The sequence below is a fragment of the Hyla sarda genome, chromosome 3 (assembly GCF_029499605.1).
Source record: "Hyla sarda isolate aHylSar1 chromosome 3, aHylSar1.hap1, whole genome shotgun sequence".
Taxonomy (NCBI): domain Eukaryota; kingdom Metazoa; phylum Chordata; class Amphibia; order Anura; family Hylidae; genus Hyla; species Hyla sarda.
The window spans coordinates 412,257,424-412,274,314 of record NC_079191.1 but is presented as its reverse complement, the minus strand read 5'-3'; the positions used below and the strand labels follow the sequence as shown (position 1 = coordinate 412,274,314).

The 16,891-nt window shown below is 46.1% G+C and overlaps 1 protein-coding gene across 3 annotated transcripts in view; it reads right to left on the bottom strand.

Annotated features, from left to right (window-relative positions):
• The window catches only part of SERTAD4 (SERTA domain containing 4), a 70,973-nt gene that overhangs the window by 29,848 nt on the left and 24,234 nt on the right, over nucleotides 1–16,891 (bottom strand). Inside the window, exon 1 of one of the 3 annotated variants that reach the window (XM_056568207.1) lies at nucleotides 3,552–3,985. The exons of the other annotated variants lie outside the window; for them this stretch is intronic. The gene's annotated coding sequence lies outside the window, so the exon portion shown is untranslated. Of the gene's footprint in view, nucleotides 1–3,551; nucleotides 3,986–16,891 lie in introns of those variants that run through there. 3 annotated transcript variants of the gene reach the window in all.

Below are 16,891 nucleotides of genomic sequence, written 5' to 3'. Positions count from 1 at the left end.
CTAGCTTCATTGCATGCACTTCAGGATGATTTAGCCTTTTTACTTCTGTAGTACCTATCCTTTAAAGGGGTACTCCGGTGGAAAACATTTTTTTTTAGTCAACTGGTGCCAGAAAGTTAAACAGATTTGTAAATTACTTCTATAAAAAAAATCTTAATCCGTCCAGTACTTTTTAGCAGCTGTATGCTACAGAGAAAATTATTTTCTTTTTGAATTTCTTTTTTTGGCTCTCTGCTGACACCTCTGTCCGTGTCAGAAACTGTCCAGAGCAGCATAGATTTGCTATGGGGATTTTCTCCTGCTCTGGACAGTTACGGTCAGAGGTGTCAGCAGAGAGCAGTGTGGACAAGACAAAAAAAGAAATTTAAAAAGAAAAGAATTACCTCTGTAGCATACAGCTGCTAAAAAGTAATGGAAGGATTAAGATTTTTTTTAATAGAAGTAATTTACAAATCTGTTTAACTTTCTGGCACCAGTTGATTTAGAAGAGTACCCCTTTAATAGCTTTTCAATACAACGGTACCTTTGCATTACAGATACTGCAGATCACAGGTCTCCAGCTCGTAACATTTTATCAGCGGTTGAAAACTACAACTCTCAGCATTGCAATAATATAGCCTTGCAGAACCTGTAGTGCTTGTGGATTGATTCTGCCAGCTTTCATATAACAGGGCCTTTGCATTACAAATACTGCTGATCTGAGGTCTGTAATGTATTACTATTCAGCCATCGTAAAACTACAACTCCCAGCATGGCTAGTGCATTATGGTAATATAGCCTTGCAAGTTGCAACACCTGTAGTAGTTGTCGATTAATTCTACTGAAGGAGGGATAGCTTTTATATAACAGTAATCCAAACTATGTCTCAGGCTACCCCAAAACTACAGCATTGCTTGTGCATTGGGATGATTCTTCCCTGCACTTGTCCTTTGACTCTAACCAAAGAGGAGGAGTAGCTGTTATATCACAGAACCTTCCAATTACATATATTGTAAATTAGTGGCACCACATTTTCCAGCTGTTGTAAAAGTACAACCCTCAGCATTGCTACATCTGTAGTTGTGGGTGTGTAGTACCAAGGCGGCAGCTATCGCGGCCCATCTGCACCCATGGCTGGGGAGAAAATAGCGGATGATGGACCGAGAATACAGTATTTCCCAACTAGTGTGCTTCCAACTGTTGCAGAACTACAACTCCCAGCATGCCCGGACAGCCTTTGGCTGTCCGGGCATGCTGGGAGTTGTAGTTTTGCAACAGCTGGAAGCACACTGGTTGGGAAACACTGGTCTATAGACTCTACAAGACCTTTTATACAGTACTTTATAAGATCTTCATAGACTGCAACACTACAACCCCCAGCATGGCTTGTGCATTGTGATACTTCGTCCTTGCTACATCTGTAGTTGTGGGTGTGCAGTACCAAGGCGGCAGCATGGCAGCTGCCAAAATAGCTATCGCGGCCCATCTGCACTCATGGCTGGGGAGAAAATAGTGGATGATGGACCGAGAATACAGTATTTACCAACTAGCGTGCTTCCAACTATTGCAGAACTTTGGCATGCTGGGGGTTATAGTTTTGCAACAGCTGGAAGCACACTGGTTGGGAAACACTGGTCTATGGACTCTACAAGACCTTTTATACAGTACTTTATAAGACCTTCATAGACTGCAACACTACAACCGCCAGCATGGCTTGTGCATTGTAATACTTCAGCCTTGCTACATCTGACTTTACCAAAGAGGATGACTAGCTTCTATACATCCGTACCTTGTAAATACATATATGGTGGATCACTGTGGGATTCTCCACTGGTTGTAACACTACAACTCCCAGCATTGCTCATGCATTGTGATATGTGTATGTCTTGACCATCGGCCTTACCCAAAAATAGGATTAATAGCTGTTTAACTACAATAACTTCCATATATATATATATATATATATATATATATATATATATATATATTGTGAATTACAGTTCTCTCAGCTGTCACAAATTTGCTGTGTCAAAACTACAACTCCCAGCATTGCTTGTGCATTGTGACACATTTTTGTTTACAAGCTATACACATACTATAGTGGTGGGCTGCCCAGGCATGCTGGGATTGTTGTTATCCAACAGCTGGAGAGCCACAGGTTGAAGCAGTGTTTCGCAACCAGGGTTCTCGCAACTCCTGCTGTTGCAAAACTACAACTCCCAGCATACCCTGACACCCAACGGTAGAAAGTCATTGAAAACCACTATTATACATCATATACTTTTGACTGATCTTATACAACAGTGGTCTCTAACCCAGTGTATCCCAACCAGGGTACCTACAGCTGTTGCAAAACTACATGCTGGGAGTTGTAGTCTTGCAACAGTTGGAGACATCTGAGTTGGGAAACACTGCCTAAACCTGTGGCTCTCCAGCTATTGCAAAACTACAACTCCCAGCATGCCCAGACAGCCAACGTCAGGAAAGCCATTGAAGACCACTGTTACAGATCACGTAACAATGACTGATCTTATACAACAGTGGTCTTTAACCCAATGTATCCCAACAGGGTGCCTCCAGCTGTTGCAAAACTACAACTCCCAGCATGCCCAGACAGCCAACGTCAGGAAAGCCATTGAAGACCACTGTTACAGATCACGTAACAATGACTGATCTTATACAACAGTGGTCTTTAACCCAATGTATCCCAACAGGGTGCCTCCAGCTGTTGCAAAACTACAACTCCCAGCATGCCCAGAAAGTCAAAGGCAGAAAAGCCATTGAAGACCACTGCTAAGCATCATATACTTTTAACTGATTATATACAACAGTGGTCTTTTAGCCAGTGTTTCTTAACCAGGGTGCCTCCAGCTGTTGTAAAACTACAACTCCCAGCATGCCCAGACAGCCAATGGCAGAAAGCCATTGAAGACCACTGATAAACATCATATACTTTTGACTGATTTTATACAACAGTGGTCTTTAACCCAGTGTTTCTTAACCAGGGTGCCTCCAGCTGTTGCAAAACTACAACTCCCAGCATGCCCGGACAGCCGTTGGCTGTCCGGGCACGCTGGGAGTTGTAGTTTTGCAACAGCTGGAGGCACCCTGGTTGTAAAAACACTTTTTTGGAACCTGTGGCTCTCAACTCCCAGCATGCCTAGAGAGAAAATGGCAGACCTTCGGCTGTCCGAGCATGCTGAGAATTGTAGTTTTGCAACAGCTGGAGTCACCCAAACACTGCTTTAACCCGTAAACCTCCCAGCTTTTGCAAAACTACAACTCTCATTATACAGGGAGTTGTATATCTATTTTGCAACAACTGGAGACCACCACAAGTTGAAGACCACCGCTATACAATCTTACACTGTACGTGGTTACAGACTGCCTCACTTGTAAAGTTTTCACCCAGGTTTTGCACCGCTGGGTACATCGCCACACTATAGGGAGTGCCCCACTATCTAAATAATAATTAAAAAAATCCAATAGAGGCAAGTAAACGGTGAGAGTAGTAGTCGAACGAAGCAGCATGCATTCGGAATCCCCCTCTGCTCCCATTGCCCACCACTAACCTCTCGCAAAATCCAGTTGAAATAATAAATAGGGATCTTTCCCAAATACAATTGCGCAAAAAAAAAAAAAAGATAAAATAAAATAATAATAATAATAAAAAATTCCCGCACAGAAAAATCCCAGAAATCCCTTCTTCTCTTCCCGGTGCGGAGATCTGACTGGATTTAGTTAGGCGTCCTCGCTCTTTCCATTTGGTGACTTGTATGTCATGTCGCCAGCAGCCGCTGATCCGTTCTCTCCATCCGTCTCGTTACGAAGTGCAGAAGTGAGGCTTTTTTGGTAGTTTCCACTCGGACTAAAAAAACTGGGATCTGCCTCCAGTCAAAACATTGTGAGATTAAGACAGAAAATTGGCTTCGGTTTCGAGACGTGAGTTCCAATCCCACAGGAGCCAAGCACAATATGAAGAGAGCGGGCGGAATATTAAACAGGAGCAGGGTTTGGGAGGCAGTCATCCGATTCACAGCCTCCTTCTCTCCGTATCTTCCTCTCTCATTACATTCGCCTATTGTGCTGCCCCCCCCCCCCCCCCTCGCTTCGCTCTGCCCCTCTCATCCGCACCTTCCTTTACACCAAGCCTCATTACATCTCGCTGGCTCGCCGCGCATTTCCACAACAAATTATTTGTAACACAAAACTGAAAAAGTCTTAAAGAGCCGAGGAGGATTTGTGCTGGGTGTTCGCTCACATTTGGAACTTTCTTGTACTGTATTTGTAGAACTTTTGTCGAATTTAAATACGATCAGTCCCCGATGCGGCATTTAAGGGAATGTTCACACCTGGCGGATACGTTGCAAATTGCTGATTTTCCCCAATTCACTTCAAGAGAGAAGTATAAATCTGCAACAAATTCCATAGGAAATAAAAGTCGGCGACTCACCAATCTTCTTCTTCTTCAATCTTTATTAAAGGGGTAATCCAGGAAAAAACTTTTTATATATATATATATATATATATATATATATATATATATATATATATCAACTGGCTCGAGAAAGTTAAACAGATTTGTAAATTACTTCTATAAAAAAAATCTTAATCCTTTCAGTACTTATGAGCTTCTGAAGTTAAGGTTGTTCTTTTCTGTCTAAGTCCTCTCTGATGACACGTGTCTCGGGAACCGCCCAGTTTAGAAGCAAATCCCCATAGCAAACCTCTTCTAAACTGGGCGTTTCCCGAGACACGTGTCATCAGAGAGCACTTAGACAGAAAAGAACAACCTTAAAGGGGTACTCCGCCCCTGGCATCTTATCCCCTATCCTAAGGATAGGGGATAAGATGTTAGATCGGCGCGGTCCCGCTGCTGGGGACCCCGGGGATCGCCGCTGCGGCACCCCGCCATCATTACTGCACAGAGAGAGTTCGCTCTGCACGTAATGACGGGCAATACAGGGGCCGGAGCATCGTTACGTCACGGCTCCTCCCCTCATGACATCACGGCCGTCCCCTTAATGCAAGTCTATGGCAGGGGGCGTGACGACCACCACGCCCCCTTCCCATAGACTTGTATTGATGGGGGCGGGCCGTGACATCACGAGGGGTGGAGCCATGACGTAACGATGCTCCGACCCCTGTATTGCCCGTCATTACGTGCAGAGCGATCTCACTCTGCGCAGTAATGATAGCGGGGTGCTGCAGCAGCGATCCCCGGGGTCCCCAGCAGCGGGACCCCGGCGATCTGACATCTTATCCCCTATCCTTTGGATAGGGGATATGTCTAGGGGCGGAGTACCCCTTTAACTTCAGAAGCTCATAAGTACTGAAAGGATTAAGATTTTTTTATAGAAGTAATTTACAAATCTGTCTAACTTTTCCTGGAATACCCCTTTAATACTCACATAAGACGTTGCAGGAGAGGGATGATGTGAGGGGGGACAGCAGGCAACGGTAGCCGTTTCACACAGGTTAGTGCTTCATCTGGCCTATGGCCAGATGAAGCACTAACCTGTGCGAAACGGCTACCATTGCCTGCTGTACCCCCCTCACGTCATCCCTCTCCTGTAACGTCTTATGTGAGTATTAATAAAGATTGAAGAAGAAGAAGATTGGTGAGTCACCGACTTTTATTTCCTATGGAATTTGTATTTGGATCCGCACACTTTTAAGCCAGAGCACCACCTTCATATCTTCAGCGCCACAAGTCTTCACCTATGCACTTGTCCTTAGTGGTCTCTACATATATATACTGCAGTAGCCACACAAGATTCTCTTGCACTGATAAATCTGCAACAAACTGCAGGAAATCTGGATCAAATCTGCCACGTGTAAATATACCTACAGGGTGGGGTCACGCGGACCGATCCGCAGCGTATTTTACGCTGGGGATCCGCCAACGATGGACCCTACAGTGTGCCTCCCAGCAGTGCCAGGCGCAGTATTCTCACACACATCGCGGCTGCTCTCAGCCTAGCTCAGGGAGCAGGTGGAGTGGCCGCCATTTGTGCGAGTACACCGTGCATGTGAGCGATGACTCGCACATCGCAGTGTGTCTGCTTGTAGCGGTGGATTGCCGCTACGAGCTGGCACAGCTGGGGGCACACTGTAGGGTCCAAAATACGCTGTGGATTTGCCCATGTGACCCTACCCAAAGGTGGAGATTCATCAAGACCTGTGCTGAGGAAAAGTTGACAGGAACAGATCGCTTCTTTAATTTTTCAGAGGCCTTTTCAGAAATGAAAGAAGCGATCTGATTGGTTGCTATGGGCAACTGGCCAACTTTTCCTCTACACAGGTTTTGATTAATCTCCCCCTATAGAGTATTTTGACATGTGCAGGATCTGCAGCGAGTTCCCCGCTGTGGGTTTGAGCTGCAGCAGGTTTTCCGTGCGCGGATTACACTGACTTCAACGTAATCTGTAGATTTTCCTCTGTGGAAACTCGTGGTGGAAAACTCATAGTAAACCCACCCCTAAGGGTCCGTTCACACGGGCATATTTCCTGGAGATTCCTGTAAATTCCGCTTCATTGGGATTCTGCCGCACCGTGCACACGGTGGAAGCATCTGCCACGGAAATTCCAATTTCATGTCAATTCTTTTTGCAAGATCTGCTTGGAAATGCAGTCTGTGAAGACGGCGCATTTCCAAGCAGTCCTAGCACCAGAATGTTCTGCCTGTGTCCGATGTCTGCGGCATGTCCGCCTAGATATTTTTGATTCCGCTATGTGATTATACCCTTAGGTTCCGTTCACACAGGCAGATTTCATACGGAATTTCCGCAGCGAATTTGTTGCAGAAAGTTTGCAGCAGATTTTCCTACCATTGACTTTAAAGTAGTACTCCAGTACATAAAAATGTAACCCCTATCCTAAGGATAGGGGATAAGTGTCAGATCCCGAGGAGTTCAACCACTGGGACCTCCTGCAGTCTCCCATCGCCCCAGCTCTCCTCCTGAATGGGGCATGTTGACCACCGCACAAAACAGCTTCTTGCGGTGGTCGACATGGCTCTTTTCATGCTGGAAGTTGTAGTTTTGCATAAGCCGGAGGTCGACGGTTTGGAGACCAATGATCTATGACAATATGGGAAGAAGTTTAGCTCAAAGGGGTACTCCGCCCCTAGACATCTTATCCCCTATCTAAAGAATAGGAAATAAGATGTCTGATAACGGGGTTCCTGCTGCTGAGGACCCCCACGATCTCCCTGCTGCACCCGGCATTCATTTAGAGCGTCGGGTGCAGCACCAGAGGCTCGTGATGTCACGGCCATGCCCCCTCAATGCAAGTCTATGGGAGGGGGCGTCACGATCGTGGCGTGGCTGTGACGCCACAAGCCTCCGCCCGCATCGTCAGTCATCCAGCACGGAGCGAAGTTCACCAGATGTCTGGGGTGCTGCAGACGAGATCGGGGAGGGGGGGGGGGAGATATCTAGGGGCTGAGTGCCCCTTTAAAGTTTCTACGTCTTGCAGTAAAAACTATATCTAAATTTACCATATACTGTACCATTGCATATGATGACGCTATATAGGATCTATCAGTAGAGGTGTAGCTTAGGGCTTCTGGGCCATGGAGCAAATTCAATATCTATATGATGACATTGCTTATAGATCTTATATATAGTAGAGATGTAGCTTGAAAATCCTGGGCTCTGGATAGGTATATCTGAGTCTTTACCTTGTCTACCTACCATCATTTCCATCCCTGCATTACTTATTGTGCTTTACCTAATTGTAATGGACCACTGAGTCAGTAACAAGAAGTTCTTGAACCTGGAACAAATATTACACGAAGGTATACCGCTGGATCCTGGGCTAGGCACGGGGGCAATAATGACTCTGACGTCAAGTTACGGACAACGTTAGCTTTATTAATGTTAGACAGGTGGAAAAGCCTATGCAGTTTAGCCAGGCCCACGGAGGTGACCAGTGACTTCAGAGACCTTAACCCCTTAAGGACACATGACGTACTGGAACGTCATGTGTCCACTCCCGATCTATAACGCGGGGCCACGGCGTGGCCCCGCGTCATAGCGGGTCGGGCCCGGCCTCTAACAACGGCCGGGACCCGTGGCTAATAGCGCGCGGCATTGATCGCTGTGCCGCGCGCTATTAACCCTTTAGACGCGGCGTTCAAAGTTGAACGCCGCGTCTAAAGTGAAACCGAAAGCATCCCGGCTAGCTCAGTGGGCTGTTCGGGATAGCCGCGGTGAAATCGCGGCATCCCGAACAGCTGACAGGACAGCGGGAGGGCCCCTACCTGCCTCCTCGCTGTCCGATCGCCGAATGACTGCTCAGTGCCTGAGATCCAGGCATGAGCAGTCATCCGGCAGAATCGTTGATCACTGGTTTCTTATGAGAAACCAGTGATCAACATAGAAGATCAGTGTGTGCAGTGTTATAGGTCCCTATGGGACCTATAACACTGCAAAAAAAAAGTGCAAAAAAAAAGTGAATAAAGATCATTTAACTCCTCCCCTATTAAAAGTTTGAATCACCCCCCTTTTCCAATAAAAAAAAAAACACAGTGTAAATAAAAATAAAAATAAACATATGTGGTATCACCGCGTGCGGAAATGTCCGAATTATAAAAATATATCATTAATTAAACCGCTCGGTCAATGGCGTGCGCGCAAAAAAATTCCAAAGTCCAAAATAGTGCATTTTTGGTCACTTTTTATATCATTTAAAAATGAATAAAAAGTGATCAATAAGTCCTATCAATGCAAAAATGGTACCGTTAAAAACTTCAGATCACGGCGCAAAAAATGAGCCCTCATACCGCCCCATACACGGAAAAATAAAAAAGTTATAGGGGTCAGAAGATGACAATTTTAAACGTATTAATTTTCCTGCATGTAGTTATGATTTTTTCCAGAAGTCCGACAAAATCAAACCTATATAAGTAGGGTATCATTTTAATCGTATGGACCTACAGAATACATATCAGGTGTCATTTTTACCGAAAAATGTACTACGTAGAAACGGAAGCCCCCAAAAGTTACAAAACAGCGTTTTTTTTTTCAATTTTGTCGCACAATGATTTTTTTTCCCGCTTCACCATAGATTTTTGGGCAAAATGACTGACGTCATTACAAAGTAGAATTGGTGGCGCAAAAAATAAGCCATCATATGGATTTTTAGGTGTAAATTTGAAAGAGTTATGATTTTTTAAAGGCAAGGAGCAAAAAACGAAAATGCAAAAACGGAAAAACCTCCGGTCCTTAAGGGGTTAAGGACTTGCTGGGACTTGCAGTAGAACGGGACAATTTAGTGCAGGCCACGCTGACTAGACAGATGACTTTGACTTGACTGACTTGTGACTAACAAGACTGTGACTGGCTTACTTTCAGGTTTGTAGCTTGTGGCCGCAGACTGGACTTGAGGCCTCCTATGACTCTGGACACACACTTAGGCATGACTTGACTGGACCTCAGCAAACACTAAGAGAGCGTGCAGAGGCTCCACCCAGGGCTTTTATGGGGGATGCTCTGGTGGGGTCCCATTGGTCACCTCTAGGTCACCTGGTCACTGATACCTCCTGGGTAACAATCACATGACAAATCCCATGGTAAGCAGTCTTAAAGATATAACACTCTTACATATATAACATAGGGATTATATACAATTACAATAAACAGATGCAGGGGGGTTGGGGCCCAGGGGACACTGCAGGAGGTTGCCTGAGAGGGCAGGAAGGGTACAGGGTAACACCTCCCATACTGAGCCACCCCAAACTCCCCCTCTTAAACACAGCCGTCCTCTGCGCCCAGTCCTGGAGGGCGGACGACTAACAGTGGCCACATGAGAAAAGTTCCTGGGGCATATTGGTGTAATGTCCTTCACAGGTCTGATTGTGGGAAACAAAACAAAAACAAGTCCATGTGACACTTGACGAAAAAAGGCCAATACATGCTCTTTATGGTAAACATGTGGGATTAATTACCCTTGTAACTGCAACTTCAACACAGTTACGACTCTTGAACATATTTGTGTGAATTGGGCTGCCTGAGGCTCTTTACCCAATGCCTTAGCTGCCCCTCGGCACTCACCACTTCTCCCCAGAACTCGATAGGTAATTTTATACTATACAATGAAGTTACCTTTCCATGCTGTATTCCATCACTATTCGTGTCTGACTTATACCTCAGGGGAACCCTCTGGCCAGTATAGTACCCTGCACACGTGGACAGGAAGAAATGGTATGACATAAATACATTTGATGGTGGACTGGGAGTATACGTTTTGCTACAGTCCTAATCTAGACATTACGTATGGCTAGACTAAATTAGTTATACTTAGACTGACTATGTGGTACGGCTTTATACAATATACTGTGACTTACTCTTTGTACCTAGCTGGTATTTGTCCTTGTGTCGACCTTTGGGACCTGCACAACACCACCTCTGGAAAGTCTGGAACTCTTGCGTCGGTTAGTTCAGGACTGGCTGGTCTCAGAATTCACTGGTGACAGGGTTGGCACTCGGGAGACTGGTATATAGGCTGGAGCCAACGGTGACAAGACTGGAACTGGTGTGAAGACTAATGTGGGTTGAACCACCCCCAGGGTTGGTGAGACACAGAAGATCGCAGGCGGATTTGGAGAAAACATGGGGAAATCCATAGATGGGTGGATTCCTTTGCCTTTGCCTCATATTCTCTCACAGGTCTGACAGCTGGAGGAGGCAGTGCTGGGAGCACTGGTAGATCTTCTCTCAGACATAACTTGATTCGATTTCGGTGAACAACGTGTGGCTCATACCCAGGCTTTTGCACTTCATATACATCAGATTCCGGATAGGGTATGGCCGTCACCGTGCACGGTTCTTTCTCCCAGATAGAGTCTAACTTGTGGGTCCTTAGAAACTTCTGCAGCCAGACTTTATCGCCTAATTAAAGTGGTTTGGCAGAGGTATGACGGTTATAGGCTTCTTGTTGTCTCTGTTGAGCCTCGCCCATCTTCTTGCTGACAATTTCTTTGGTGTCTTGGATTCTTTTCTGGTGGCCAGAGACCAACTCCAGGGAGGCTTGCGGAGAGTTGTTGAACAGGGCCTGAAGCCCAAATGTCCAATCTTTAGGCAGCTGCCCATGATGCCCCATCATCAAGTAAAAAAGGGGTGTACCCCGTAGAACAATGGACTGTGTTATTATAGATCTCCAATAGTTCGGGCAACAGTCGGGGCCACTCCTCTTGTCTTGACACAGAGGCTGCTCTCAACATGTGGATAAAGACTTGATTGATGCGTTTACAGAGCCCGTTCCCCTGGGGGTGGTAAACAGTAGTCCGGAGCTTCTTGCAGGCATGGAATTGACACAGCTCTTGGAAGAGTTGGGTCTCGAAGGCCGTTCCACGGTCCATTAGGACAGCCTTCAGACACCCAAGGGCTTGCACCCAATTGGAGTAGAACATCTGGGCCCCTGTCTTGTCTGTGAGGTCTAACGGATACAACGACAACCCATTTTGAGTAGTGATCCACCATGGTGAGAGCATAAGTGTACCCGGACCGGGTAGGAGACATTTTGAAATGGTCTAGCGTGACCTGGTTAGATCTTTCACTCTGAATGGAAAGGAGGGGTACTCTTGCTTCCTTGCGCACATTCTTGGTGACGTTACAGACTGCACATTCACTGCACCATTTCTCAATGTCGCTCCGCATTCCAATTCAATAGAATCTTCGCCTGACAGTAGCTTGTGGACTCCAAAGTGTCCCGACTGATCATGGTATGCGTTGAGGACAATCTCCGTGTCTCTACGGGGAACCAGAATCTGATGAAGTCGATCACCAGAGAACGGATCGAAAGAATTTTGGTACAACAGTCCTTTGAGCACAAACAGTCGCTTCCTCTGTCGCATTGACATTTCAACTCATAGTCACACTGGGCGCAGCACAGACGGGTTGGTACCTTTTCGCCAGAAGGTAGTCCAACAGATCCCCCATGACTTGACTTTCGTCTTGAAGAGTCTTCCAGGTGTATAGATCTTCTTTAACCTTTTCGGACCAGGGTTCACCATCCATGAGGGCGGTCACAACATTCTGGTTCACGAACCGTTGATAGAATGGGGGCATCTCCACATCTTCCCACATGTCTTCGACTGGGGGTTCTTCGCCAGGGGTCATCCAAGACAGTACACCGGCACTGACATTTGAATTGCCGCTTCTGAACTTGATGGTGAAACTGGAATTGGCTAGTCTTAAAGCCCAACGCTGTTCCATGGCACCCAACTTGGCAGTGTAGAGGTGGGCCAATGGGTTATTGTCTGTGTAGAAAGTGAATGGCGTGGCAGCCAAATAGTCTTTCAACTTTTCGGTCACGGCCCATACCCGGGCGAGAAGTTCCAGCTTGAATGAACTGTAATTTGCATCGTTCTTCTCTGCTCCTCGCAGGTTACAACTGGCATAGGCAATTTCTCCCTCTTACCCCTCTTGGACTTGGGACAGGCCAGCTCTCAGACCTTCGAAACTGGCATCAGTATACAGCCGTAATGGCTGACTGTAGTCTGGATACACCAAGATGGGGGGGGGGGGGGTGATTTCAGCAGACGTTTAAGAACTCTGAATGTTGTCTCTTGCTCTTCTGTCCATTCAATAAGTAGTCTTCCATTGTAGTTCTCCTTCGCTGTACCCCGTAAGAGAGCTGTGAGGGGTTCTGCAATCTGGGCAAAGTGGGGAATGAAGCGGTGGTAGTAGCCAGTAAATCCCAGGAAGCTCCTGACATCTTTCACTGTGCATGGGGTAGGCCAGTTTTTCACAGTTTCCACCTTTTCACGATTGGGCTGGACCCTTTCTGCACTGACAACATGACCCAAGTAATGGACCTGAGGCTTGAGCAGGTGACACTTTGACGGTTTAATCTTTAATCCATGCTTGAATAAGACTTGGAAGACGTCTGACAGATGACTGAGGTGTTCCTGGTAGGACTTGGAATACAAAATGACATCATCCAGGTACAATAGGACACTTCTAAAATTCAGATGGCCCAGGCACCTTTACATTAGATGCTGGAACATACTTTTAAACTCGAATAGTCCCATGGGTGTCACGAAGGTGTCTTCTTTCGATCCTCCATGGCCATGGGCCATGGACATTGCCAATATCCGCTGGTAAAGTCCAGGGTGGAGTAGTAAGCTGCCGAGAGCTGTGAGTGACTCCTTGATCCTTGACAGAGGATAAGTGTCTTTATGTGTGACATTGTTCAGTTTCCTGTAATCAACACAGTAGCGTATGGTTCTTTTTGACCAGGACAAGTGGCGCCGTCCAGGGGCTCTGACTTTCTTGAATAATGTCTGCCTGGATCATTGACATATGCCCAAAGTCTGTGGCGGTCTTGCTGAAAGTCTCATGGTACCACTTTGCGACATTGATGATTCCATTGACTTGGTCCTTTGGGGTAGTGTCTTCTACAACCTGGAGTTGCGCCCACCAGGGCTCTGGAGGGCTCACACCGGATCCTTCGGCCACTTGAGCTGCACGCTGTCGAGCCACCAGACGTTCTGTCACAATGTCTTTCAACTCTAGGAGGTACAGCTGGGCTACAGGAGTGTATTTGGGCAAGACTAGCAGAATCAGACAGGCTTACTAACCGCATAGGGACTCTCCCATTGGTGACAGTGACAAAGCTTCTCACAGCTTGAACGGTTCCAGCAGGGCTTGATAGTCCCTATTCTTGACTCTGGGACTTGCGCGACACCAGGTGATGGTCTCCGTGTTGGGTTGTAAGGTCACTGACCTGATGTCTTGAACTCGTACTCTGCAGAATACACCTTGCTTGTTGGCAAACTTCTGCTCCGCCTGTAGAACTTTCAAGTGGTGCTGCGCAGCCCACTGGCCTGAAGGGGACAGATGGGGAAGAGGGGCATGGAAGGTATCTAATATTTCAGCAAAACAATTTTTCATAATGGTCATCCCCAATATAAAATCGGAAGACCCTTATCTGTCACAATAGTTACAATCACTCCCTGCCCGGTAAGTACATGCTTTCCCAACTGAATAGTTTGCTCCCAGTATCCATGTCTGGGGACTGGTTGCCCATTACTTGCAACTACTCAGAAGGTAACATCATCAGGTTCACACAATAAACTAGCATGCTAGATGCTAATAGAAAACACTTTTAGGTATAGTAGACACTTGTGACCCTGTATCTATCAACGCCTCGAACAGTTCTCCTTCTACAACAATTTCTACATAGGGTCAGGAGGCAACATAAAGTGAGAGTCCTGACTTAGGTCGTTCAGGGATTGGAGACCTGGACACAGTTCAGACTGGGGGAGGACTTTTCTCATATGGCGCACACCCGTTTCTTGTTCGTGACGCCAAAAGTTGTGGTAGAGGGTGTGATGCAAAGGGCAGATGGAATTACCCTAGGGGCAGATGGCATTAACCCCTTGTATTCGTGACGCCAGGGCATGGTTTATCCTCAATACCTCCCAAAGGTATACCACTGGATCCTGGGCTAGGCACAGGGGCAATAATGACTCTGACACCAAGTTACGGACAATGGTAGCTTTACTAAGGTTAGACAGGTGGAAAAGTCTATACAGTTCAGCCAGGCCCACAGAGGTGACTAGTGACTTCAGAGACCTTAAGGGCTTGCTGGGACTTGTAGTAGAGGTTGATAATTTAGTGCAGGCCACAGTGACTTGACAGATGACTTTGACTTGACTGACTTGTGGCTGACAAGACTGTGACTGTGGCTTACTTGCAGGTTTGTAGCTTGTGGCTGCAGACTGAACTTTAGACCTCCTATGACTCTGGACATACACTTAGGCATGACTTGACTGGACCTCAGCAAACACTAAGAGCGCGTGCAGAGGCTCCACCCAGGGCTTTTATGGGGGAAGCTTTGGTGGGGTCCCATTGGTCACCCCTAGGTCACCTCCTGGGTAACAATCACATAACAAATCATATGGTAAACAGTCTTAAAGATATAACACTCTTACATATATAATATAGGGATTATATACAATAACAATAAACAGATGCGGGGGGGGGGGGGCTAGGGGACACTGCAGGAGGCTGCCTGACTGGGCAGCAAGGGTACCGGGTTACAGGATCATTCTCCACAGGGCTGCAGGAAATTGTAGTTTCAAGCACAGCACAGCATGAAAAGGAGTTCAGCTGTGCTGCAACGGGTGGGGTGACATGTGTGGGAGGAAGAAAAGTGACCTCACACTTATAAACAAGGGTTCCTGGGACTTGTAGTTAGAGGGAGAAACTCCTACAGGTAATAGTCTTTTCACAAAAAGAAAGCAGCAGCGTTATGGGGGACTCAAAACACAGCCATTTAGCCCCAAGAAAAGCATGTATCCCTCCTAAGAATGTCCTTTCCTGTCTGGCAGGTAAGTACTTCAGTTACCTTATGGTGGATAATCCCTCTAAGTCATTGGAGAATCCTATAGAATTCTAAGGAAGCTGTATTTGGCCACTTTTTATAATGCATAGTCAACCATGTAAAACAAGGCCACGCAAAGTCAGTCAAAGTGGAAGCCTTATTAGGGAGGGGGACATCCATCTATGACACCATAGGCCCTAAAACATCTTGTGGAAAAAGACTGTCCAGTAGAAACCACCACAGTAAAGAGCTCTACCGGTCTGGGCAGGACCCAGGGCTGGTGGTAGCACCAGGCAAACCAAGCTGAATTCCAAGGTCCACATGGAAATTTGGGTAAGCATGGACCATGTCTGAGGTGGAGAAGGAATCTCCATAAAAGAAGGGGCACACATTTTATAGATTAGAAATATTATCTGGACAAGGCCGAGTGAGCTTGTTCAGTCCGTGGTGTGTACAAGGACAATGCCAAGAGAGCTTGTTCAGACTGTGGTATGTTCGATGTCTGCCAATTGGAGGGTGAGGTAGACCAAAGGCACAAGATGACTCCTGTTGCCTAAAGGCCTGTATACATTAAGAGCCAGCCATAACATTAACACTTTAAAAATGTTCCAGTCTCTGATAGAAACCTCTGGAGCTCTTATATTTAAATGCCAGGTAGCATTTTCCACCGCCAGCTCAGCATATGTTATTTTTTTTTTTAATAATGTGTTTCCTCTGTTGTCCTCTGGCTTTCTTCATTGTGTAATCACTGCTACAGAAGCTGCAGTCTGAAGACTCTTACTAGGAGCCCGGATTAATCCAGAGAGGGATAGTATTACATGACTGTTATTTAATAAGCCCGACCGTAAATGCTAGCTATTGCATAGAGAATCTATGCTTCAGTGTGGCTCCATGATCCATTTCACCTATATAAGACTGTCATTCAGGGGTTAGGGGACAGTGGGGTGATTTATGGACCAGCAGAGCAGTGGGATAGTAATCTCCCAGGGTGATATTTATAGGGAATCATCTATGGATCTGCTCTGCAAACTGCCTAGTGATAATGTGAACGTTGTCAATGAGAAATAATCGATGGCGAGAAATAGGCAAGACATTGAATAAGTGTCAGCACGACTGCGATGGTGGTGGTGCCTGTGGCGGCATCAAAACCAGTAGCATAAGTAATAAGAAGATCTCAGAACTCACCAAGTTGGATGCAATGATAGTGGAGTTTATTCACATCTGGTAACGGTACAGTAGGACGTGTTTCGACACAGCATGACTTCCTCAGTTTTCTAGTAGACAGCTGAGGAAGGCCTGCTGTGCCGAAACGCGTCCTGTCTTTAACATTTCTATGACCAGATGTGAATAAACTCCATTATTATTGCATTCAACCTGGTGAGTGCAGGGATATTATTATTATTTATGATACTGAGAAATTGGCAGGAAGCCCAACCTGTAAACTGAGGTTTCATTTGGCCCAATGAGATATTTACTGTACATGCATTGGCATTATGCCTAAGTTTGTTTTATTAAGGGATTTGTCTGGCAGAGACAACCTCTGTTCATATACTCAGGACATGATGTCATATGGGAA